This window comes from Stomoxys calcitrans, chromosome 1, assembly GCF_963082655.1.
Source record: "Stomoxys calcitrans chromosome 1, idStoCalc2.1, whole genome shotgun sequence".
In the NCBI taxonomy this organism is placed as follows: domain Eukaryota; kingdom Metazoa; phylum Arthropoda; class Insecta; order Diptera; family Muscidae; genus Stomoxys; species Stomoxys calcitrans.
Window position 1 is genome coordinate 141,176,690 of NC_081552.1, and position 26,171 is coordinate 141,202,860.

Sequence of the window (26,171 nt, forward strand, 5' to 3'; positions counted from 1 at the left end):
GGGCCTAACTCATTCCACTGTTTCAAAATTCAACAAAATCGGATAATAAATGTGACTTTTATGGGCCTAAGACCCTAAATCGGCTGATCGGTCTATATGACTGCTATATCCAAATCTGGACCGATCTGGGCCAAATTAAAGAGGGATGTCGAGGGGCCTAAAACAACTCACTGTCCCAAGTTTTTCGGATAATAAATGTGTTTTTTATAGGTCAAAGACCCTAAATCGGCTGATCGGTGTATATGAGGGCTATATCAACATATAGTCCAATATAGCCCATCTTCGAACTTAACCTGCTTATGGACAAAAATAGAATCTGTTCAAAGGTTCAGCTCAATATCTCTATTTTTAAAGGCTGTAGCGTGATTTCAACAAGATCGTCTTAGATTTTTACGCTGATCAATAATATATATACTGTATAGGGTCGGAAATGTATTGCAAATGGAATGACAAAACAAACGGAATGACAAAGTGAATATATCCCATCTTTCGGTGGTTGGTATCAAAATCCTCCATACTCGTTTTTCGTCTTCCTTTTGCTTTTCCGGTTGATGTAGTGGGTATTTATGGGGGCCCTCTCTGCTGCGCCTTCTTTTACTTTATATGGTGCAAAATTTTGCTTGGAATATTTATTTTCGACAATTAAAGAGCTTTATCGCTTGACTAACAGTTTAACAATGTAAATGCCTTTATCTGAATCCAACATGATCTTTATTGGTCTACGAATTAAAGTTTGGGTATAAGGTAACTCTATTCTTAAAATACTTTATTTCAGTCCGATATTCTCTGACTTAGGGATGTTTTCGGGGGAGAGGTGGTCCCCTAGATACTTGGCCTGAAAAAATATCAGAATCGTGCTCTTTCCCCAAACACCATTTATTTAAACCCCATATTGCCATTGGCTTAAGAGGAGTTTACAGGATGAGGCGTCCCCCAAACACATGCCTCCAAAATAGGTTATCAAGTTCGATTTGTTATCTCAAATACCTTTCATTTGAGCCACATATTGGCATGGTCGAACAATTTTTAATCTTTGGGGGTGTTTTGGGGAAGGGGTGATGCCCTAAATACATGGTCCTACATTTGGATGTCAAATTCGTATTATACTCCCAAATACCTTTATTTGAGCCTCATAATGCTATGGTCAGTAAATACTTCCAATTTGGGTGGTGTTGTGGGGGTGGCGTGGCCCCATAGACACTTTTCCGAATATTGATAGCAGATTCGTGCTTTATTGCCAAAGACCTTTCATTTGAGCCCCATATTACCATGGTCGGTAAATATGTCCGATTTAGGTGTGTTTTGGGGGTTGGGATGGTCCCCCTAACATTTAGTCCTACAATTGGATATCAGATACGTTTTCTTATCCTAAATACCTTTCATTTGAATCCCATACTGTCTTGATTGGTCTTAAGATATGTTTAGTAGGTTTTTTTGGTAAGGGCGCCCCCCTAGGTGCCCCATCTGAAATTTAGATACCAAATTTTTGTTTTTAGGGTACTATATGAAAGAACACAAAATTTCGCTTAAATCGCACCACCCATCTCCAAGATCTGGCGTTTCTGAAAATTAGGATAAGGGGGAGGTATCAGGTATCAAAAAAAAATATGCACCATCTGTGAAAATTTCAAGAAAATCGGTTCAGCAGTTTCTGAGTCTATAAGGAACACACAAACAAACAAACCTACAAACAAACACAAATTGGGTATAAACCACCAACGAAGGATGTTGTCATATTCATTTTGGCATTCCGTTTGCAACACATCGAAATATCCATTTCCGACCCTATAAAGTATAGATATTCTTGATCAGCTGTCTGTTGAAATCGCGCTACAATCATTACAAATAGAGATATTGAGCTGAAACTTTGCACAGATTCTTTTTTTGTCCATAAGCAGATTAAGTTCGAAGATGGGCTATATCGGACTATATCTTGATATAGCCCCCATATAGACCGATCGGTCGATTTAGGGTCTTAGGCCCATAAAAGCCATCCGATTTTGCTGAAATTTGGGACAGTGAGTTGTGTTAGGCCTATCGAAATTTTTCTTCAATTTAGTCCTGATCGGTTCAAATTTGGATTTAGCTGCCATATAGACCGATGAAAGATGGTTTATATATATACGCGAGGTGGTGGGTATCCAAAGTTCGGCCTGCCGAACTTAACGCCTTTTAACTTGTTATATATAAGAAGATCTAATGAATACCTACACAACAAGATTTAATCTTATATTTATAGTGCAGGCTTATAAGAACAGTCATATATCCTTCGTAAGAAATAATAAAACAATTTTTAAAGGAATAAACATTTTCGAATATCATTATATAAAATGATTAAAATAAATTAAGAATATAATATTGTTTAAAAGAAAAAAATTTAATTGTAAAATAACTAATTTCGAAGAAAAATGGAAAGTCTTTTTTTAAATTGACCCGTTGCTGATGTTTTGGATATTGTGAGGAAGAGTATTCCAAAGACGTATGGTACTCGTAGAAAACTGTCATTCAGATACTAAGCTCCTTCTTCTAAAAGGGACAAGTCTCCTACCCATTCTAGATCGGGCAAATATTAATTTGTCATAGAGGTATTTAGGTGTTTGCTTCCAAATGATTTTACTTAAGAATAGTAAATATCTAGTTCTAAGAAGATTATCGAAGCCACAGCCATAGAGGAAAGTAGCCAAGTGAGAAACATTTTGAGTCCTTCTTATACCATAGGCATACCTAGTAATGCTGTCGAATACTACATTTAATTTTTTTTTTGGCTTAATGAATCGCAGTTTGAAAAAAGTTCACCCCCATAGATCAGACCAGGAACTAGAAATGTCTTTGATATCTTGATACATAAGGATTTGACTATTGGTCAGATGGGTAGGAGGATCGTTTGCGTAGAGCGAAAAAAGGAGCGTACCAATTATTGAGCCTTGTGGAACTCCCTTAGGCACCAGCATTGATTCTGATATTGAATCCCCTACATACACTGGCTGTTGCCGGTTACTAAGATATGATTGAACCAATTTGATAGATAAGTTATGACGATCAACCGAGTCGAAAGCATTTAAATGATCTAGTAGAACGATAGCATTGCTACCATTCAATTTCATCATCATTTGATTCCCAAACTTCAACTAATGCACTAGTGCAACTATGATGGGCACGAAACCCGGATTGTCTTTCGGACAACAAAGATTCATGATGGAGATATTTGGACATTTGTTTATGAAAAATCTTCTCGAAAACTTCCGAGAGATAACATAACATAGGAATCGGACCGAAATCACTATTCGATTTAGGGATTGGGATTATCTTTGATATATTCCAAATAGTCGGATATGTACTGAATATTAGAATTGAATTAAAGACATGAGTAAAATAAGGTAGAAGGTGAGGAACTAATATTCTAATGTATCTTGGGTCAATGTTATCGAGACCAATAGCATTTGACTTAACTGATAAAAGACAATGTAAAACTTCGTCGTGCGATACACATCTATACTCAAAACTGCAATCAACATTTGTCCTTTCCGGTATCTCTTCTACCAATGTATCCAAGATGGTGTGGTGGGAGATACCAAGTTCCGAGGTGTCTCCCACTTGATCTTTCCATCGGGCGTTTGGTCGTCCCGGTTTGCGTGTACCACCGTGTTTGTCTTCAAAAGACTTTTTGCTGAAGCATCTTCATTCATTCTGACAACATGACCTAGCCAACGCAGCCGTTGTATTTTGATGGTTCATATGACGCCTATATCCTCCACTAACGCAAACTGGTTTTTTACGAAGAATCTTTCTCTCAAATACTCCAAGCACTGTCTCATCTGCTTCCTTCAAAAGTACCAATGCCTCTGAAACATATAACAACACGGGTAGTATCAGTGTTTTGATAGTGAAATCTTCGTCTTTCGAGAGGCGGCCTTGTTTCTAAACTGCCTACATACTTCAAAGTAGCATCTGTTTGGCAGCATTACCGTTCGTTTTATCTCAAAACTGGTGTCATTCGTTTCGGTTACGGCGGTGCCGAGGTAGATAAAGTTGCTGACTATCTCAAAGTTGTGGTTCCCAATTTTCTCTATTTTCTTTATCTGCTCGGTTGTACAAGGCGGTTTGAGATTTGAAACTATCCATTTCGTCTTATCTCCATTTACTGCCAGACCCATTTTCACTGACTCTCTTTCTATTCTTTCAAAGTCTGCTGTTACTACTTCGGGTGACCGACCTATGATGTCGATGTCGTCGTTATAGGCGAGTAGCATGTGTTCTCTTGCGATTAGCGCGCCATATCTATTCACATCTGCATCTCGTATAAACTTCTCCAGCAGGATATTAAAGAGATCACACGATAGGCTGTCTCCTTGTCTGAAATCTCGTTTGGTATTAAATGGTTCCGAGAGATTCTTTCCTATTCTTACTGAGAAACGACACGTGTCAGCAAGTGTCATCCTGCAGAGTCTTATTAATTTTGCAGGGATACCAAACTCAGACATGACCTGCAAATACTTTTAAACGTAAAGGGGTATCGAAAGCGGTAGTCAACAAAGAGATGGTATGTGTTGATTTGTCCTTCTAGGTTGGATTTACCAGGTCTAAAGCCGCATTGATTGTGCCCAAATATCTCATTGACTTTTAACCTTTCACTCTGTACGCTCGAGAGTATATAGTATGCGATGGGTCTGTAGGATCTGTAGTTGGCTCATTGCGTCTTGTATCCTTTCTTGTGTACGGGACATAGGATGCTGAGGATTCAATCATCGGGTATGCGTTTCTCTAGCCAGATTGCGTAGACAAGCTGATGCATACGCCTTATCAGCGTGTCGCCTCTGATCTTAAATAGTTCAGCGGGTAACCCGTCGGCTCCTGCTGCCTTTTTGTTCTTTAGTCGGGTCACTGCTACTTGGACTTAATTCTGACTAGGAGGCAAACATTCTATACCATCATCAGGGATTTGTTCTGCGGTATCCTCTTCGCCGCCAACGTCGGACACTAGCAGTTGGGTAAAATGTTCTTTCCATATCCTCAGCATGTTATCTGTGACAGTTACCAGATTTGCTTCTCTGTCTCTGCAGGAGGATGTGCCTGCAACAAAGCCATCGGTTTGATGTTAAATTCTTTGGTAGAATTTCCGGACTTCATTCTGACTCCTGTGCATCTAAATTCGTTCACACTCACGTCTTTTCATTTCCTTTTTCTTTCTGCAAAATAGACGTTTCTCCTCTCTCCTTTTCTCCCGTTGCTACTGATTGCAGGGTTGCTCTGTATGCCGCATTCTTGGCTTCAATGGCATCTCGACACTCTTGGTCGTACCATGGGTTTCCTGGGGGAGGCTTCCGGTATCCAAGTACGGATTTCGCGGCATTTTTCATGAAGTGGGCAATGATTTGCCACTGCGCCATTATATCATCGGAACAAGGAGTGCTTTCATCAAGCAGTTGGGTCAGTCGAGTGGAGTATGCCGCTGCCATCTGTTGCGTTTGCAGTTTTTCAATGGCCAGTTTCCGTGCAGTGTCAGATCGTACTTTCCTCACTATGTTCAAACGGGTGCGAACCTTTGCTGCATCAAGGTAATGAACTGAATCTATATTCGCTCCACGGCTCGATCGTACATCTAACACGCTGGATGAATGAATACCTTGAATGAACTCCGAACCTCCGAATAATGGATTTTCATTATGAGGCCAGAAATTTATATAGCAGCCCTCGTAGTCACTTTCACTTTGTACGGATTTTATTATGCACATGAACCTCACAGCCGAAGTCTATCGATTCAGAATTTATAACACCATTGGATATTAAACAGTCGGTACCGCCCGACGTTTGAACTTCTTTGCCTTTTACTACTATGTCATAGATTTAAATTTGGGTTGTTATTTTACTCGGCGGTAGTTTTCTGAAAACCGTATGCAAAATTTTCACACTGAACCCAATTACATGAAGTTATTGCATAATTGGAACTAATTGTAAATAACTTTTTAAAATTCTTATGAATATAACTACCTCACGATCTGAAACCAAAGGACTGACAATTCCTATATTCTTAGGATCACAAAAATGCATGGGCAACATATTCATTTATTTGTGAACAATTAAGAGTGGCACTTTCAATAAAGGCTGATGATAAAGCGACTGATCATTGCCTCTAGGGAATTGAACTCCTCACTGAAAATTCAAGGACGCTACCAATAGAGCTACGAGGGCGCTCCATCAAAATTTTTCCGACCCAATAGTTTATGTCTAAAAGCCATTAATGAATTCAACAAGTAATATAGACGTACGCATAGGCATGAAATTATGGACAGATTCCTCAAGTTGTAATTGCCAAAATACAAATACTACACACTCCGCATCCGTTGAAGATATAATTTAGAGTGCACTTTTTGATCACAAACCATACACACTAATTCAATTCAATGTATAATTTCTTCATTAACTTCATTCGTCAAACACGCTCATAAGAAACGACTTTTTGATATTTGTCGCAAATGAGAAACGCAGTGATCGTTGACAAATTAGAATTTAATTAAGACACCAAATGTCTGATGAGACTCTCTACCCCTTTCGTCGATGCGAAGCATGTGGGTCACGACTAATTAATTTCTTCTTGTTGCGACTTTCTGTCAATGCAATAGGACAAACCTAATTTATAGAGAAAAGTACACTGTAATTAAAGATCATTAGATCTTCGCTTTCATAATGGCCACTCACTCCATGTGACAGAGGAGAGAGAGAGAGAGAGAGAGAGAGAGAGAGAGACAGCAGGCAGTTACTGCTATGGTTGTAGATCTTAATAGCACTACTTTGTGTAGCATAGTAAATAGTGCTCCAAGCAACATATGTTTGTGAAAATTACTTTTGTACTGGCACCCACAAAGGGTTATTTTAAAATAGTACCCATATAATAATTGCAATCTATTTGTGCATCCTCTCCTATTGAGTGAGAACGCAATTATTGGTATCACTTCTCGGAGGACGAAAACTAATGAAAAAAACATACATTTTTGTTTAATTGAGTGTGCGCATAGAACAATTGACTCGGTGCCATTATTTCTGTACTGCGGAAATTGTTAATTAAATAAAAACAGGGTTTAGCAATTTTTGTATAACATAAATTAAATGTTCTGCTTAAAAGCATACGTAACGTCTATGAATACGGGTTGCTATATAAGTTTCTGGCCTAGACAACACCAAATGTTGCCAGGTGCAATCTGACATTTCTATTCAAAGGTTTGGCGTTTTCTACCATAATCAGACTCAGAACGTTCTGACGTACGACCATAATTTTTGTTGGTTGCAGTGACTTCAAATTAATTAATTTGATAAAACAAGTAAAAAGGTATTAAGTTCGGCCGGGCCAATATTTGGATTTCCCACCACCTTGAATATTCTGAAATTTAAACCATATTAAGTCATAGTACGGTGAAAATTGCATTAATTAGGAATCCATATCAGCTATATCTAAATATAGTCCGATCTCCACAATATTCTGGAAGACTATGTAAGGGTCTTACACAACTCTTTGTACCAAATTCATCGGTTGCAAATTCAATGCATATTTTATTGGCATAAGAACTTAATTCGGGAGATCGATATATCATTTGTATATGACACTTATATCGATATATAGACCGATCTGAACCATATGGAGCAAAAATGTCGAAGAGCTTGAAAGGTCCTCATTAAGCTCCAAAGCCTTAAATCGACATATCGGTCTATAACATACTCGAGGGGCCTAACGCAACTCATTGTGCTCAATTTCAGCAAAATTGGTTAATAAATTAAATTTTATGGGCCTAAAACCTGAAATCGGGAGATCGGTATATATGACCGCTGTCCCAAACTTCAGTAAAATCGGACAATAAATGTGGCTATTATGGGCCTAAACCAACTAAGAGATCGGTCTATATGACAAGTATCTTATATATAACAAGTAAAAGCGCGCTAAGTTCAGCCGGGCCGAATCTTATATACCCTCCACCATGGATCGAATTTGTCGAGTTCTTTTTCCGGCATCTCTTCTTAGGCAAAACAGGATATAAGAAAAGATTTGCTCTGCTATTAGAACGATATCAAGATATGGTCCGGTTTGGACCACATTTAAATTATATGTTGGAGACCTGTGTAAAATGTCAGCCAATTCGAATAAGAATTGCGCCCTTTGGGGGCTCAAGAAGTAAAATAAGCATATCGATTTATATGGGAGCTGTATCGGGCTGTAGACCGATTCAGACGATAATAAACACGTATGTTGATGGTTATGAGAGAATCCGTGGTACAAAATTTCAGGCAAATCGGATAATAATTGCGACCTCTACAGGCTCAAGAAGTCAAGATCCCAGATCGGTTTATATGACAGCTATATTAAGTTATGAACCGATTTGAGCCATACTTGGCACAGTTGTTGGATATCATGACAAAACAAGTCGTGCCAAATTTCATTCCAATCGGATAAGAATTGCGCACTGTAGAGGCTTAAGAAGTCAAGACCCAAGACCGGTTTATATGGCAGCTATATCAGGTTATGGAACGATTTCAACCATACTTGGCACAGTTGTTGGATATCATAACAAAACACGTCGTGCAAAATTTCATTCCAATCGGATAAGAATTGCGCACTCTAGAGGCTTAAGAAGTCAAGACCCAAGATCGGTTTATATGGCAGCTATATCAAAACATGGACCGATATGGCCCATTTACAATACCAACCGACCTACACTAATAACAAGTATTTGTGCAAAATTTCAAGCGGCTAGCTTTACTCCTTCGGAAGTTATCGTGCTTTCGACAGACAGACGGTCGGACGGACGGACATGGCTAGATCGACATAAAATGTCGCGACGATCATGAATATATATACTTTATGGGGTCTCAGACGAATATTTCGAGTAGTTACAAACAGAATAACGAAATTAGTACACCCCCCATCCTATGGTGGAGGGTATAAAAATCAATTTGTGTTTGTTTGTAGGTTTGTTTGTATGTTTGTGTGTTCCTTATAGACTCAGAAACGGCTGAACCGATTTTCTTGAAATTTTCACAGATTTTGCATAATGACCCCGTGGTGAAAATAGGGTACTACATTTTTTGATATCTGAAGGGGCGGCGGACCCTCCCCCTTACCCTAATTTTCAGAAACGCCAGATTTCGGAGATGGGTGGTGCGATTTAAGCGAAATTTTGTGTGCTCTTATCTAATACGCTAAAAATAAAAATTTGGTATCCAAATTTCAGATGGGGTACCTAAGGGAGCTGCCCAACCCTAAAACCTACCAAACATATATTTAGACCAATCACGACAATATGGGACTCAAATGAAAAGTACTTAGGATAAGAAAACGTATCTAATATCCAATTGTCGGACCAAGTGCTAGGGGGACCACCCCAAGCCCCAAAACATCCCTAAATCGGACATATTTATCGATCATGGCGATATGGGACTCAAATGAAAGGTATTTACGAGTAGAATACGAATCTGATATCCAAATGTGGGACCACGTTTCTGGGGAAACAACCCTTTCCCAAAACACCCCCCAAAAAGGACTTATTTACTGACCATGAGAATATGGGGCTTAAATAAAAGGTATTTGAATGTAGAATACGAATCTGATATCCAAGTATGGGACCAAGTGTTTGGGGGCCGCCTCTCAACAAAAACATCCCCCAAAGGGGACAAATTTACGACTATAGCACTATGGGGCTCAAATGAAAGGTATTTGGGAGTAAAGCACGAATTTTATATCAATATTCAGGAGATGTGTCTATGGGGCCACCCCACCCCCATAACACCACCCAAATAGTAAGTATTTTCTGACTATTGCAATATGAAGCTCAAATAAGAGGGTTTTTAAAGTGAAACACGAATCCGACATATATTTTAAAGGCTAACTCACTGAGTGGCCGCCCATCCCCCAAAAAACACCCCCAAGCCGGTCATGTTTGCCGACTATGGAAATATGGAGCTCAAATGAAAGGTATGTGGGAGTAGACCACGTATCTGATGACAACAATATGGGCCAACTGTCTAGCGGACGTCCCACCACCATAACAACCCCCAAATAGGACGTATTTGCTCACCAGGACAATTTGAGTCTTAAAGAGAGTGGAACTTAATATATATAGTTTTTAGGGCCAATACCCCAAACCGAACATTTTTGCTGACTTATGCAATAAGGAGTTTAAATGAGATAAGAAAACGAATTTGACATCCAATTTTAAGGCCAATGGCAATATGGGGTTCAAATAAATGATATACAGATATATGAGAATAGAGTACGTTGCTGATATATTTTCCGGGCTTAGTGTTTGGGGGACCACCCCAATCCCCAAAACACCCCTAAATCGGGCATATTTACCCACCATGTCAATGTGGAGCTTAGGCAATTGTATTGGGGGGTAAAGCAAGAATTGATACCCATTTTCGGGACCTATTTTCTGGGGGTCAAAATACCCCAAAACCAGCAATTTTTTTGTGATCATCGGAATATGGGGCTGAAATAAAAGTATTTGGGAGTAGAATACGAATTTGATATCCCAAAGTAGGACCATGTATTTAGGACATCACCCCTTTCCCAAAAAACCCCCAAAGGGAAAAAATTTTTCGACCATGTCAATGTGTGGCTCAAATGAAAGGTATTTGAGATTAGAAAACGAATTTCATAACCTATTTTGGGGCTATTTGTTGGGGGGATGCCCCTTCCTGTAAACTCCTCTTAAGCAAATGGCAAAATGGGGTTTAAATAGATGGTATTTAAGAGAAAAGAACGACGCTGATATTTTTTCAGGGCCAAGTGTCTAGAGGACCACCTCACCCCTGAAAACACCCCTGAATCAGACAACATGAGAATATCAGGCTGAAATGAAGTATTTTAAGAATGGAGAACACCTTACATCCAAACTTAAATTCGTAGACCAATAAAGATCATATGGGATTCAGATAAAGGCACTTATATTGTTAAACTGTTAGTCCAGTTAGCATGGTATTTCACTAAAAGATTTTTAATTGTCGAAAATAAATATTCCAAGGAAACTTTTGTTCCATATAAAGTAAAAGAAGGCGCAGCGAAGCGGGCCCGGGTCAGCTAGTATCCAAATAAAGACCGATCTTGACCATACTCGATACGAATGTCAAAGTGTCTAACGTAATGATAAATAAATGCGCCATTAATGGTGCAAGCTCTTAAATCGAAGGTTTAGTCTATATGGCAACTACATATATCCAAATCTGGACATATATGTGCTTAATTAAACGAGGACTTCAAACTAAAACAATTAGAGGTCCCAAATTACAGCGAAATCAAACAATAAATGCGCCTTAATGGGCCCAAGACCTTTAATTAATTGATCGGTCTATATGGGAGCAATATCTAAATCTGGACTGATTCATGCCAACTCATTGTCCCAAATTTCGGCAAAATCAGATAATATATGTGGCTTTAATGGGCCTAAGACCTTAATTTGGCAGATCGGTTTATATGGGTCTATATCAAAATGTAGTTTCAATTTCAGCTCCATATCTCTAGTTATAAAAGCATTTAAAGTGTAATATCTCGTTTAAAGTGTAATATCTCGAAAACTAGATAAGGATGGGGGCATACTAATTTAGTCATTCCTTTTAAAACACCTCGAAATATTCGTCTAAGACCCCATAAAGTATTAAAATTCTTGATCGTCTCGACGTTCTGAGTCGATCTAGCCATGTCCGTCTGTCTGTCGAAATCACGATAGCGGTCGAACGCTATATTGAACTGGGAAGTCGAGGGGCCTAATGCAACTCAATGTCCCAAATTTCAGCGAAATCGGACAATAAATGCGCCTACTATGGGCTTAAGACCTTAAATTGAGAGATCGGCTTATATGGCAGTTACATCCAAATAACGACCGATCTTGACTATACTCTGTACGATTGTGAAGAAGTAACGTAACGTAGATCATTATGCTTAATTTCCGCAAAATCGGATTACAAATTAACCTTAACCTTTACAAATTAACCTTTTTATGGTTAACTTCAAATCGAGAGATCGGTATATATGACAGCTATATTCAAATCTGATCCGATCGGGCCAAATTGCATAGCGTCGGAACTAGACATTTTGATATTCTGCAAACGGAATGACAAAATGAATATACCCCCATCATTCGATGGTGGGTATGATAAAACCTTAGCTTCGCTTATAGTCCACAACCACTCATGCGAACTCGCTTATTTATTTGTCTGAATTTTGTACGACGGATCCTCTCATGACCATCAACATACGTGTTTATTATGGTCTGAATCGGTCTATAGCCCGATACAGCTCCCATATAAATCGATCTCTCTATTTTACTTCTTGAACCCCCAAAGGGCGCAATTCTTATTCGAATTGGCTGACATTTTACACAGTTCTCCAACATGCAGATCAAATCTTTTCTTATATCTTTTTTTGCCTAAGAAGAGATGCCGGGAAAAGAACTCGACAAATGCGATCCATGGTGGAGGGTATATAAGATTCGGCCCGGCCGAACTTAGCACTCTTTTACTTGTTATGGTAAACTTCAAAGGGAGATCAGTATATATGGCAGCTATATTCAAATCTGATCTGATTGGGCCAAATTGCATAGCGTCGGAAATAGACATTTCGATGTTCTGCAAACGGAATGAAAAAAAGGAATATACCCCCATCATTCGATGGTGGGTATGATAGAACCGTAGCTTCGCGTATAGTCCACAACCACCCATGCGAACTCGCTTATTATCCAAAAAGTGGCATATGAAAAAAATCGCTTTTAGTCCAAATCGCGATATAAGCCACTGATTAAGTGCAATGCATTTTGTGTGGACTTTGAGCAAAGTATACTGTAGTCCAAACTGGACAAACAGATATATAGAATGTATATCGAAATGTGAACCACTATCTTCCAATCTCAATTAATTTCATTTCTATTCCAAACAAATCCATTGGCAAATTTATAGAAGATCACATGAAAATTGACATCTGTACTTTGTACACAAAATAATATAGACAGACAGACAGACGGACGTAGCTTCAACGATAGTAAATGAATCCATATCTCCTCTTTCTGGGTATTACAAAGAAATACACCATATTATAATACCCTGTACCACAGAAGTAGTGTAGGGTATAAATATCTGTTCCTCATAATAGCTGTATTTTATTTGAGTACTACACAGTGCAGTGCAATGGAATTTGTAGGAAAATTACAGCTATCTAGGACAAAAAAGTTCTGGATTAGTAACCAGTGCAGGCTTGTTTAAAATATCTGTCATCTGGATTGCCATGGTATGTTTTTCACAAATAAGAGTGGTCACCCACAAAAATCATCGGTTGTGAATGGCAAAATAAAATTAAAGCCAATTATTTAACAAGTTGCGTGCACAAATCTTAATAAATTTTTTTGACTTCTATGCCCACACATATTTTGCAAATTTTTTTAAGAACTTTACAATTATTATCGCTTTTTCCCTCGTATTGTTTTGACAGGTTTCCAAATGGCGTTACCACCTCATGGCAAACAAACAGACTTAGGTTATTTTAGGTTGAAAAGAGGGTGCAGATATTAATCCGCCCCATGCCACGATGGACATATACCTAAGCCAGTAATCGGCTTGTTGTGCTCTCTAAAAACTAAAAAGTAACCACGAAAAAAATTTTAAATTAGGCATTCCGTGCTACTTACAAAATCCCTAATTGTTTTCTATACCACTCCCCTATATAGGTTCATGTCTGGTATGGTGTCCCCAACTAAGTACTGCTGTCTGTTAGCCGCGAAAGCCAGGCAATGACATAGAAAATGCTCCGACGTCTCATCATTTTCCCCACATGACCTATATATGCCATCAGTTGCCGCACCGATTTTGCATAAGTCAACTTGTAGTCCTATGTGTCCCGGTATGACACCAAAAGCTATAATGACCTCCTTCCTACTTCCTTTCAGTAATAGGCTCGTCCTCTCACGATCCGAATCACCGTCCAACCGACTGTTTCGCTGTTCCACAGTGTTACATGCGCGTTTGTCGCCCACGCCCTTAAATGGCACCTCGTCGACCCGAAAGGCTTAACCAAGTTTATTGACGGCAGTTATCTGGCCTTCACTGCAAAATCGTCTGCCCATTCATTCCCCTTTACTCCGGCACCTAAACGTTGCGAATTGTACCATTCTCAGAGAAAGCATTAATCTACTTACTACTATGCAAGACCGTTCGTGACCTTACCGTCCTGGTTGTTATTGCCCTTATAGCAATTTTACTGTCCGTAAAGATGTTCACACTCGACGTCCTCGCGTTAGCACCACACAACTTCACGCATTCCGTGATCGCCCGGATCTCCGTCTACAGAACCATCTCATGGTGAGGCAGTCTAAAACAGATCTCAGTCCCTGGGTTACTGTCCAATGCAGGCCTACTCTGCCGTCTAGTTTTGGTCCATTCGTGTTACATGATCTTCCAGATGGCAATACTAGGGTTCCATCAATCCAAAACAGCAGTGCGTCGCACTCGACTTCAACGTTCATCCCAGGTATCCGATCGGAAACCTCTACCATCCTTTCAGGTTTCCTATCGTCGCCTCGATTGTACCGCGATGGTATGAGCTGCTCCCATCCTAAGGTCACGAACAGTCTTGCAGTGTAAAAAGGAGATTAACGCCTTCGCTGAGGATGGCAAAATTCGCATCGTTTGGGTGCCGGTCCATAACGGGGTAAGGGGAAATGAAAGGGCAGACGCTTTGGCGGTAAAGGCCAGAGTCGTGCAGTCTATAAACTTGGTTTACCCGAAGCCTTTCGGGTCGACGCAGTCCGAGTTAAGAGAGTGGTGACGAATGCGCATGCAACATTGTGGAACAACTAAACGGTCGGCAAAAATCCTATCAAGATCGTGAGAGGACGAGGCTATTTCTAAAAGGAAGTAACAAGGAGGACAGTATAGCAATTGGTATTATAACGGGACACATAGGACTACGAGCTCACTTATGTAAAATCCGTGCTGCAAGTGATAACATGTGTATGGCAAGCGGGGAAGATGATGAGGCTTTGGAGCATTTCCTTTGGCATTGCTCGGCTTTCGCGTCTAACAGATACCGGCACTTAGATGGAAACACAATACCAGACATGAACCAACTTAGGGGAGTGGTATTGAAAACAATTAAGGATTTGTAAGTAGCACGGAATTCCTAACTTAGAATTATTTTTAGAGATTACTTTGTAGTTTTTGGAGCGCAGAACAAGCCGATTACTGGCTTAAGTGTATGTCCATAGAGGCATGGAGCGTATTAATATCTTCACCCACTTTTCAACCTAACCTAGCGTAACCTAAACATGAATATCTATTATTGCGTACCTATTATGAGTTATGATTGCCAAATGTGATATACAAAAAATGCCAAGACAATTATGAAAACAAGTAAGAGCGTGCTTAGTTCGGCCAGGCCGAGTCTTATATACCCTCCACCATAGATCCCATTTGTCGAGTTCTATGCGCGGTATCTCTTTTTAGGCATACCAAGAATTTTGAATAAGAACTGTTATGCTATTCGAGCTATATCGAGTTATAGTCCGGACCATAATTGAATGCTGAACATTGTAGAAGTCATTGTGTAATATTTCAGTTCATTCGGATAAGAATTGCGAATTGAAGGGACTCAAGAAGCGAAATCGGGAGATCGGTTTGTATGGGAACTGTATCAAGCAATTGATCAATTCAGACCAGATTAGACACGTATGTTGAAGGTCATGACAGAAGCCGTTGTAAAAAATTTCAAACCCAGGACCGATTATAACCATACTTAGCGCAGTTGTTGGAGGTGATACCAAAACACCACGTGCAAAACTTTCTTCAAATCGGACGAGAATTGCGTCCTCTAGAGGCTCCAGAAGTCAAGACCCAAGATCGGTTAATATGGCAGCTGAATCAAAACATTGATCTATATGGCCCATTTAAAATCCCAATACACTAATAAAAAAAAATTGTGCAAAATTACTAGTGGCTAGCTTTACTCCTTAGAAAGTTAGCGTGCTTTCGACAGATAGACGGACGGACGGACGAATACTTTATGGGGTCTCCGACGCATATTTTGAGATGTTAGAAACAGAATGACGAAATTATTGGGTTGCCCAAAAAGTAATTGCGGATTTTTTAAAAGAAAGTAAATGCATTTTTTATAGAACTTAGAATGAACTTTAATCAAATATACTTTTTTTACACTTTTTTCTAAAGCAAGCTAAAAATAACAGCTGATAACTGACAGAAGGAAGAATGCAATTACAGAGTCACAAGCTGTGAAAAAATTTGTCAACGCCGACAAATAGTATACCCAATAGTATACCCCCATTCCTATGGTGGAGGGTATAGAAATGCAAACTATTCACAACAAGAATTTAAATATAATTTTCAATCTACCCAGACGAAACACAACAAGCAAAAAGGCGTTAAGTTCGGCCGGGCCGAACTTTGGATACCCACCACCTCGGGTATATATGTAAACCGCCTTTCATCAAAATCCGGTGAAAATTGCGTACCTTATGTCCCATAGCAGTTATATCGAAATATGATCCGATTTGGAACATATACTAATAAAAACAAGTCACTGTTCAATTGTGTATAACATAATAATGGTCCAGATTTGGATATAGTTTATAGTTTATTTTTAGATATAGCTACTTTTAGTAGCTATATCTAAAAATAAACCGATCAAAACCATATACGACAAAGTCGTCGAAAAGCCTAACATAAGTCGATGTGTCAAATTTCAGTGAAATCGGATTTTAAATGCGCATTTTATGGGGCCCAAACTTTAAATCGAGATATCGGTCTACATGGCAGCTATATCCAAATCTTGACCGATTTGGATATAGCAAATTGATAAAGGGCGTCGAAGAGCCTAACACAACTCACTGTCTCAAATTTCGGCAAAATCGGATAATAAATGCGCCTTTTATGGCCCCAAAACCGACCGATTTGCGCCATATTGCAGAAGTATATCAAGGGGCTTAACTTAGTTCACTGCCCTAAATTTTGCCGACATCGGACAATAAATGCGCCCTTTATAGACCCAAAATCTTAAATCGAGAGATCGGTCTATATGACAGCTATATCCTAATCTGAACCGATCAGGTGCAAATTGAAGTAAGATGTCGATGGGCCTAAGACGATACTGTTGCAAATTTTGGCAAAATCGGATAATAATTGTGGCTTCTATGGGCCTAAGACCCTAAATCGGAGGATCGGTCTATATGGTGGCTATATCAAGATATAGTCCGATATAGCCCATCTTCGAACCTGCTTATGGAAAAAAAGAATCTGTGCAAAGTTTCAGCTCAATATCTCTATTTTTAAAGACTGTAGCGTGATTTCAACAGACAGACGGACGGACATGTCTAGACCGTCTTAGATTTTTATGCAGATCAAGAATATATATACCTTACAGGGTCGGAAATGGATATTTCGATGTGTTGCAAACGGAATGACAAAATGAATATACCCCCATTGGTGCTGGGTATAAAAATTCACTTACATAGAAATTATAACGAAGAACTCTTTCGTGCGGCTGCAAGTAATTTTATTAAACCCCAGTAATCCTTTGTCGAGCTATACCTATCTTGAAGTAAAATCATCGAACTTTACCTGATGCGAAGAATCAACTTACAAGCTTAATTTTTATCTTTACTCAACCCCGAGTACTCAATCCCGATCGACACCGCAAACAAATTGCCAACTCTCAACAGCAGATGTAACATGCAATATCTCTTGTTTATATTTCATAAAAAGCCATTGAAATGCATAGCTGTGACAATTAAATTAACTCGTATAATCCAATTTATCATCACTGTTAGACAACGTTGTATATGGGCGAAATGTGGAAAATACATAGATTCTTTTGAAATTGAATACAAAACTGATAAGACCACATTTACTCACGCATTGAAACCTACATAAATTAGCTGGAAATTGTTGTTCCAAAGATTATCTGTGTCCCAGCGTTACATTGGCAACAACGTTTCACAAAAGGATCAAAACAAAGGCAAGCCTTCGAGCTATCGCAATGCCGAATAAACCTATCATTAGGCATTGCGTACACGTGCCTTCATTAAACACACATATGTCCGTCCTATATCCCTTTATAGTCGAATGCTGAATATATACAAGTGTTCTGCATTGTTCTCTCGAGAGAGTCTGCCTCCCTTCACCAGAAATTAACTTGTTGGATTTTTGAAAGATTGTTGAAAAGATTTCAATTTCTTATATACACAAATGCAATTATTTTTAATATGACCGATTTACGCATAACAGACGAGGTGCTGAGCAACAGTACCGCAACCAATAAAATCAAAACCCAAACTTTCTGTCAGAAATCCTATTCTTACGGCCGTTTCCAGAAAGTAGTTATTATGGTTTGAAGTGTACATTAGTTATCGACCAGGTTTTGTGTAATATACATATATATCAATTTTAAAATTTAGTAGGCAGTCCTATCTCATATTCACGTGCCATTTACTTAGGCCGTCGGTAAACACGTACGCCATCTACAGGTGAAATAATAAAATGACAAACGCTCTCAAGTTTATTTAAAGGCTTGGTACTACAGATCTAAAATACGTGTTCTAATTCAGGAACGGCACCACAGCCACCCAAATAACTGCGGTCACCTCCAGCTCATCTAATCCCCAAGGTTATGCACTTTGTAGGGCACACTCCCGACTTTTTTCCGATCGACTCTATCAGCACTTTTTTCAATTAGAGGCTCGTCGCAGTAATTTGTCTGGTCACAATGTCCTGTGTTGTCCACCACACCACAACATCATATAGCATTATAGGTCTGGCAAATGCAATATACATCCAGTACTTCAAAAATTGTTAAAAGCCATTTTTCAGATGTATAGGGCCAGAGTTGCCTTTTTCGCCTTTTTATTTTCGGCTCAATTTTCGTGTCCTCTAAATGCTTTCCCAGCTGTTACTGTAGGCGCATGCACAGGGTTTGTAGGGGAATATCTGTTTCCAGAAATCCACCACACCTTAGCGAAATAAATGTTAATTGCATAGAGAAGCCTTCAATGATAATCGCTGAAGCGTTCCCTGAATCCCCAACCGTTTCTATACACCTGATTTGTGACAAATTGATTTCATGTCTTCAATTCCCATTAGCCTTAACCAATCAGTGGAGGAAAGATTGCGATTGCAGTCCATTAGCCTCCGAAGTATGGGCTCGAGGTCTGTAGGATGAGCATGTTGGACCCCAAAGATATCACTCTTCATGTTACTATTGTTGCGCCGCTCACAAATAAGTGAAAAGGTTGCAGTATGTTAATCTTTTGGGGCAATTAGACTAATAAGTATTAATGTTGGTTCGCAATCGCGATATCCATAACCTGGTCATTGCATTTTACCAAAACTTTTTATAAAGTTTTATTTTGCTGTTCTATTGTAAATAGAAAACTACGATCATTCGTTTGGCGGGCCAATTATTGAATTCTCTTGCGTCTCTTCTACTAGAAAGAAAGGGTATACATTTGGGCGCGTTGGGCAGTATTGGGCAAAAATACTCACACTATTGCACATTACTGTGTACTTAAACAAGAAACTGTTCGAACTTAATGCCTTTTTATACCCACCACCGAAGGATGGAGGTATATTAATTTTGTCATTCCGTTCGCAACGCATCGAAATATCCATTTCTCACCATATAAAGTCCGTCTGTCTGTTAAAAACACGCTACAGTCTTTTAATATAGAGATATTGAGCTGAAACTTTGCACAGATTATTTTTTTGTTCATAAGCAGGTTAAGTTCGAAGATGGACTATATCGGACTATATCTTGATATAGCCCCCATATAGACCGATCGGCTGATTTAGGGTCTTAGGCCCATAAAAGCCACATTTATTAACCGATTTTGCTGAAATTCGGGACAGTGAGTTGTGGTAGGCCCTCCGACATCCTTCGTCAATTTGACTCGGATCGGTACAGATTTGGATATAGCTGCCATATATCCTGATGTCTCGATTTAAGGTCTTGGGCCCATAAAAAGCGCATTTATTGTTCGATTTTGCCAAAATTTAAGGAACATTCTTCTTCAATTTGGCTCAAATCGCTTTAGATGTGGATTTAGCTGCCATATACACCGATCTCTCGATTTATGATCTTGGGCCCATAAAAGGCTCATTTATTGTCCGATGTGGCCGCAATTTGGGACAGTGAGTTGTGTTAGGCCCCTCGACATCTCCCTTCAATTTGGCTTACATATGTCCAGATTTGGATATAGCTGCCATATAGACCGATCTCTCCTTTATTTATTGTCCGATGTCGCCGAAATTTGGAACAGTGAGTTTTGTTAGGCTCTTCGACATTTTTCTGCAACTTGGCCTAGATCGGTTCAGATTTGAATATAGCTGCCATACAGACCCATCTCTCGATTTAAAGTCTTGGCCCCATAAACACGCATTTATAATCCGATTTCGCTGAAATTTGACACAGTGCCTTATATTAGGCTTTTCGATATCCGTGTCATATATGGTTCAGATCGGTCGACATTTGGATATAGCTACCAAGAAGACTAATATTTTTTTCTACAAAATTGAACAATGACTTGCACTTATTAGACCACTCAATGTCCGTGCGGAATTTGTTCCAAATCGGGGGGCAGAAATTCTGCTGTGGGGGCAGAAATTATTACTTTTTCACAGGACTATGAAGAAAGGTGGTTTACATATATACTCGAGGTGGTGGTTATCCAAAGATCGGCCCGGCCGAACTTAACGACTTTTAATGTATTTAGTTTTATTTATAGCATAACGAATTATGCGAAAGTGAAAGGCTTTTCGTTAATTGTGTATAAAATCATTGAAATAAATTCAAATTAACTCTGAAAAAGTTTGAATTACCAGCTGAGATCCTTTCAATATATTTCAATTCACTACCTATTCAAAATAAAACAAGTAAAATCGTGCTAAGTTCGGCTGGGCCGAATCTTATATACCCTCCACCATGGATCGCATTTGTGGAGTTCTTTTCCCGGCATCTCTTCTTAGGCAAAAAAAGGATATAAGGAAAAATTTGCTCTGCTATTAGAGCAATATCAAGATATGGTCCGGTTTGGACCACAATTAAATTATATGTTGGAGACCTGTGTAAAATGTCAGCCAATTCGAATAAGAATTGCGCCCTTTGGGGGCTCAAGAAGTAAAATAGAGAGATCGATTTATATGGGAGCTGTATCGGGCTATAGACCGATTCAGACCATAATAAACACGTATGTTGATGGTCATGAGAGGATCCGTCATACAAAATTTCAGGCAAATCGGATAATAATTGGGACCTCTAGAGGCTCAAGAAGTCAAGATCCCAGATAGGTTTATATGGCAGCTATATCAGGTAATGAACCGATTTGAACCTTATTTGACATAGTTGTTGAAAGTAAGAAAAAATACGTCTTGCAAAATTTCAGCCAAATCGAATAGGAATTGTGCCCTCTAGAAGCTCAAGAAGTCAAGTCCCCAGATCTGTTTACATGACAGCTATATCAGGTTATGGACCGATTTGAACCATACCTGGCACAGTTGTTGGATATTATAACAAAACACGTCGTGCAAAATTTCATTCCAATCGGATAAGAATTGCGCCCTCTAGAGGCTCAAGAAATCAAGACCCAAACCGGACCATATCTGATATCGCTCTAATAGCAGAGCAAATCATTTCTTATTTTCTTTGTTGCCTAAGAAGAGATCCCGGGAAAAGAACTTAGCACGCTTTTACTTATTGCATATATCATTAATGAATATCCTAGATAGTTGGTTTCTATGCAGGCGGTCATAATTGTGGAAGATTATGTTTATAGTACAATTTTGAATATGTGGCTGTTTGATATGAAGTAGCTTTGTGGCTTTGTGATATGCAGAAGCTTTCATGGCACCGTTTTGTTATGCTACTAAGTTCACTTTGCACAATATCTACTGCTCTATCTACTTCCTAGTGCTGTACAATTATAGCCGTATCGTCGGCACATGCAAAAAAATTGCTGCAATTTCTTTGACATATCATATCGTTAGTCCGGGCCCAGGTTTTGAACCTTATGGATCTCCATGATGCATATTCTGACTCACATTTTCTTCGATTTTTACCCTATGTTTTGTACAATGCAAGTAATTTTTAATCCATTCAAGGCAATTTGCTCGTATACCAATTCTTTTTAGGATATCAAGAAGCTTTTTATGTGATAAAGTGACGAACGCTGTACTAAAGTCAATCAGCAATACAATCCAAACATTTATTAATATATGATGAAAACAGATTCCTGTTCCCTAGTTGCGCAAGCTCGACCGCTCTACAATCACGGCACCCAGAATAGGTGAATCTCGTGGAGAGATCTGCGACAGTCGAGGGCGGTTTTCTAATTCAATAATACATTCTCCAGGGATTTAATGGCCGCTTGGCTTTCAGAGAAGATATTTATGCCAATTGTAGTTATGACATTAGAACTTAGCCATTCCACGAATTATTTAATAGCAGGGATCTTCACCTAATACACACTACAGTGGTGGGGTATCCTTCTCAATATGACCAATTCAAGTTCTTCACCTCAAAGCTCACACGGGCATCTAATTTAGAATCATCTAGAAATATATGTAACTTCTATTACCAGGGATATTGTAGTTGCAATGGATTCTAGCAGGAATAGTAATACAGAACTTCTTATCAGAAAGCGACTTAGGCAATGTGAAGTCAACACTGCCTAGGATATCGGACATTGTATGAAGGATAACACTGTGTAACTTCGCAGCAGTAGTTGCAGTAATATGTGTGGCATTTAATTCAGTGCATCAGATGGTGTCGTCTTCAGTGCTGCTGTTATGCATCTGGCTGGGTATTGAAAAGTAGGCGGACTTTTGAAGCGCCGTCCACCAGACCACAACACTGTGCCACTGTAGGTAACCTGTATCTCCTGCTGAAAAGAACTACTTTTGCCTTGCACATATTTACGCCAAGCCCACCTTCGGTAGCCCACATCACTTTTGCACGTAGAACTTCCTGAAGTATATCTCTTAGAATGCTAAGAGATATACTTTCCCTTACCGCAATTGCAACGCCATCAGCATATGCGACCACTATTAAATCTTTTTCTTTCAGAGACAATAATATATTGTTAGTGGCTATATTCCAAAGTGGAGATGACCCATCTTTTTAGATCTGCAGATCCCAGGCCTGCCGTTATGCATCCTTTAGTAGGTTAGATAAGGTAAGTTGGATTGAAAGAGGGTGCGGATATTGATTCGCCCCATCCCACTGTGGACGTACACCTAAGCCAATAATCGGCTTATTGTGCGCTCTAAATACCATAAAGTAACCTCGAAAAATAAAATCTATGTTTAGATGTTAGGATTTCGTTCTATTTACAAAATTCTCAATTGTTTTCCATGCCACGCCCCTATGTTGGTTCATGTCTGGTATTGTGTCCCCACCTAAGTGAAGCTATTTGATAGCCGCGAAAGCTTGGCAATGACATGCAAAATGCGTGAAAGTCTCATCATCTTCCCCACATACCCTACACATGCTATCACTTGCCGCACCCATTTTGCGTAAGTGAGCTCGTAGTCCTATGTGTCCGTTTCACTGATCCACGATTTCACAATCCTGTAACTCGGTCTGCGTCGACCCGAATGGCTTCGGGTCAACCAAGTTTATTTACGGCATCTTTAAGTATAGAAGTTATTAATAAACTTTATTACGGTAGTGTTCATGCCTAGAAACTCCAGCTCCTTCATGATTGTCGTCGGTTTAACATTATTGAAAGCCCCTTCAATGCAACCATTGTGTATTCCTTGACAGCGGGAGAACCCGCTATGTAGGCGACTAGGTCCTGCATGCTGTTGCCGAGACTGACGATCTCCAGGGATCTTTGACCTATGATATGTTTCTATTAACCTCTCAAGTGTCTTCAGCACAAAGGATTACAGACTAATAGGACGAAAATCTTTCGCCATCATTAAGTAAGGTTTTCCTACTTTTGGGATGGAAATGACCTTTTTGTCCCCCATCCCACAAATATATGATATATCCACCTAAGCCAAGGAGCCAGTCTGTCGGACACAGCTTGTAATTCAACCGGTGATACCATCTGGGCCTGGGGCTACGAGGACTCGATCTCTTTGTCGCCCAAATGATTTTCGACTTAAACACAATTTCTAGTTCTAGTGTTTCCTCACTAGACATTGTCCATGCATTCTCTTACTTCTGAGTATATCCCACCGTAATAAGTCTCTAGGATAGAATATTTTCCAGATGTACCTTCCACGGACCTTTGTGTGTTCCTTATAGACTCAGAAACGGCTGAACCAATTTTCTTGGAATTTTTACAGATGGTGCATATGACCCCGTGGTGAAAATAGGGTACTAAATTTTTTTATATCTGAAGGGGGGACGGACCCTCCCCCTAATTTTTAGAAAAGCCAGATATCGGAGATGGGTGGTGCGATTTAAGCAAAATTTTGTGTGCTCTCATATAGTAACCAAAAAATAAAAATTTGGTATCCAAATTTCGGATGGGGTACCTAGGGGGACTGCCCCACCCCAAAACCTACAAAACATCACTCAACTCAACTGAAAGGTATTTAGGATAAGAAACGTATTTGATATCCAATTGTCGGACCAAGTGCTAGGGGGACCAACCCAACCCCCAAAACACCCCTAAATCGGACATATTTACCGACCATGGCAATATGGAACTCAAATGAAAGGTATTTGCGAGTAGAATACGAATTGGGGACCAACTGTGGGACCAGGTCTCTGGGGGTCCACCCCTTTCCCAAAACACCCCCAAACTGGACTTATTTACTGACCATGGGAATATGGGGCTTAAATAAAAGGTATTTGAATGTAGAATACGAATCTGATATCCAAATATGGGACTAAGTGTTTGGGGGGCCGCCTCTCCCCAAAAATATCCCCCAACGGAGACAAATTTACGACCATAGCAATATGGGGCTCAAATGAAAGGTCTTTGGGAGTAAAGCACGAATCTGATATTAGTATTCGAGAAAAGTGTCTATGGGGCCACCCCACCCAACAACACAACCCAAATAGGAAGTATTTGCTGAAATTGCAATATGAGGCTCAAATAAATGGGGTTTAAGAGTATAACATGAATCCAAGATATATTTTCAAGGCCAACTCACTCAGAGGTCCCCCATCTCCCAAAACACCCCCCAAGCCGGTCATGTTTGCCGACTATGGAAATATGGGGCTCAAATGAAAGGTATTTGGAGGTAGACCACGTATCTGATATTACAATTAGTGGCCAATAGTCTTGGGGACGTCCCACCACCATAACAACCACAAATAGGACATATTTGCTCACCACGACAATTTGGGTCTTAAAGAGAGTGGAACTAAATATTTATAGTTTTTAGGGCCAATACCCCAAACCGGACATATTTGCTGACTTTTGCAATGAGGAGTTTAAATGAGATTAGAAAACGAATTCGATATACAATTTCGAGGTCAATGGCAATATGGGGTTCAAATAAATTATTTATAGATATATATAGAGAAAAGAGCATGTTGCTGATATATTGTATTTTCCAGACTTAGTGTTTGGCGAACCTCCCCAATCCCCAAAACACCCCTAAATCGGGCATATTTACAGACCATGTAAATTTGGAGCAAATCAAAGGCATTTGGAGTGTAGAGCAACATTTGTTACCCACTTTCGGGACCAATTTTCTGGGGGTCTACCTCTCCCCCGAAAACACCACTAAATCAGACATCATGAGAATATCGGGCTAAAATTAAGTATTTCTGAAATGGAGTACACCTTACATCCAAACTTAAATTTGTAGACCAATAAAGATCATGTGGGATTCAGATAAAGGCGCTTATATTGTTAAACTGTTAGTCAAGTTAGCATGGTATTTCACTAAAAGATCTTTAATTGTCGAAAATAAATATTTCAAAGAAACTTTTGTTCCATATAAAGTAAAAGAAGGCGCAGCGGAGCAGGCCCGCTAGTCGGATACATAACCAAATCTGAACTGTTTTTTTTTTTTGATATTCAACAAAAATCTCCCTCCATCTTTCTTCATTCCTGTGCTAAATTTCAATAAAATTGAAACATAAATCAAAGAGCTATTGTAATATCAATAAATAGTACAAGTAAAATGGCGTTAAGTTCGACCGGGCCGATCTTTGGATACCCACCACCTAGTGT

At 39.4% G+C, this 26,171-nt stretch overlaps 1 long non-coding RNA gene across 1 annotated transcript in view; it reads left to right on the forward strand.

The window, feature by feature from the left end:
- The window catches only part of LOC106095131 (uncharacterized), a 101,804-nt gene extending 75,970 nt beyond the window's left edge, over positions 1-25,834 (forward strand). The window contains exons 3-4 of the long non-coding RNA XR_009396594.1: positions 23,096-23,204; positions 25,550-25,834. This is a non-coding gene — a long non-coding RNA (uncharacterized LOC106095131). The remainder of the gene's footprint in view (positions 1-23,095; positions 23,205-25,549) is intronic.
- Positions 25,835-26,171: the final 337 nt, after the last annotated feature.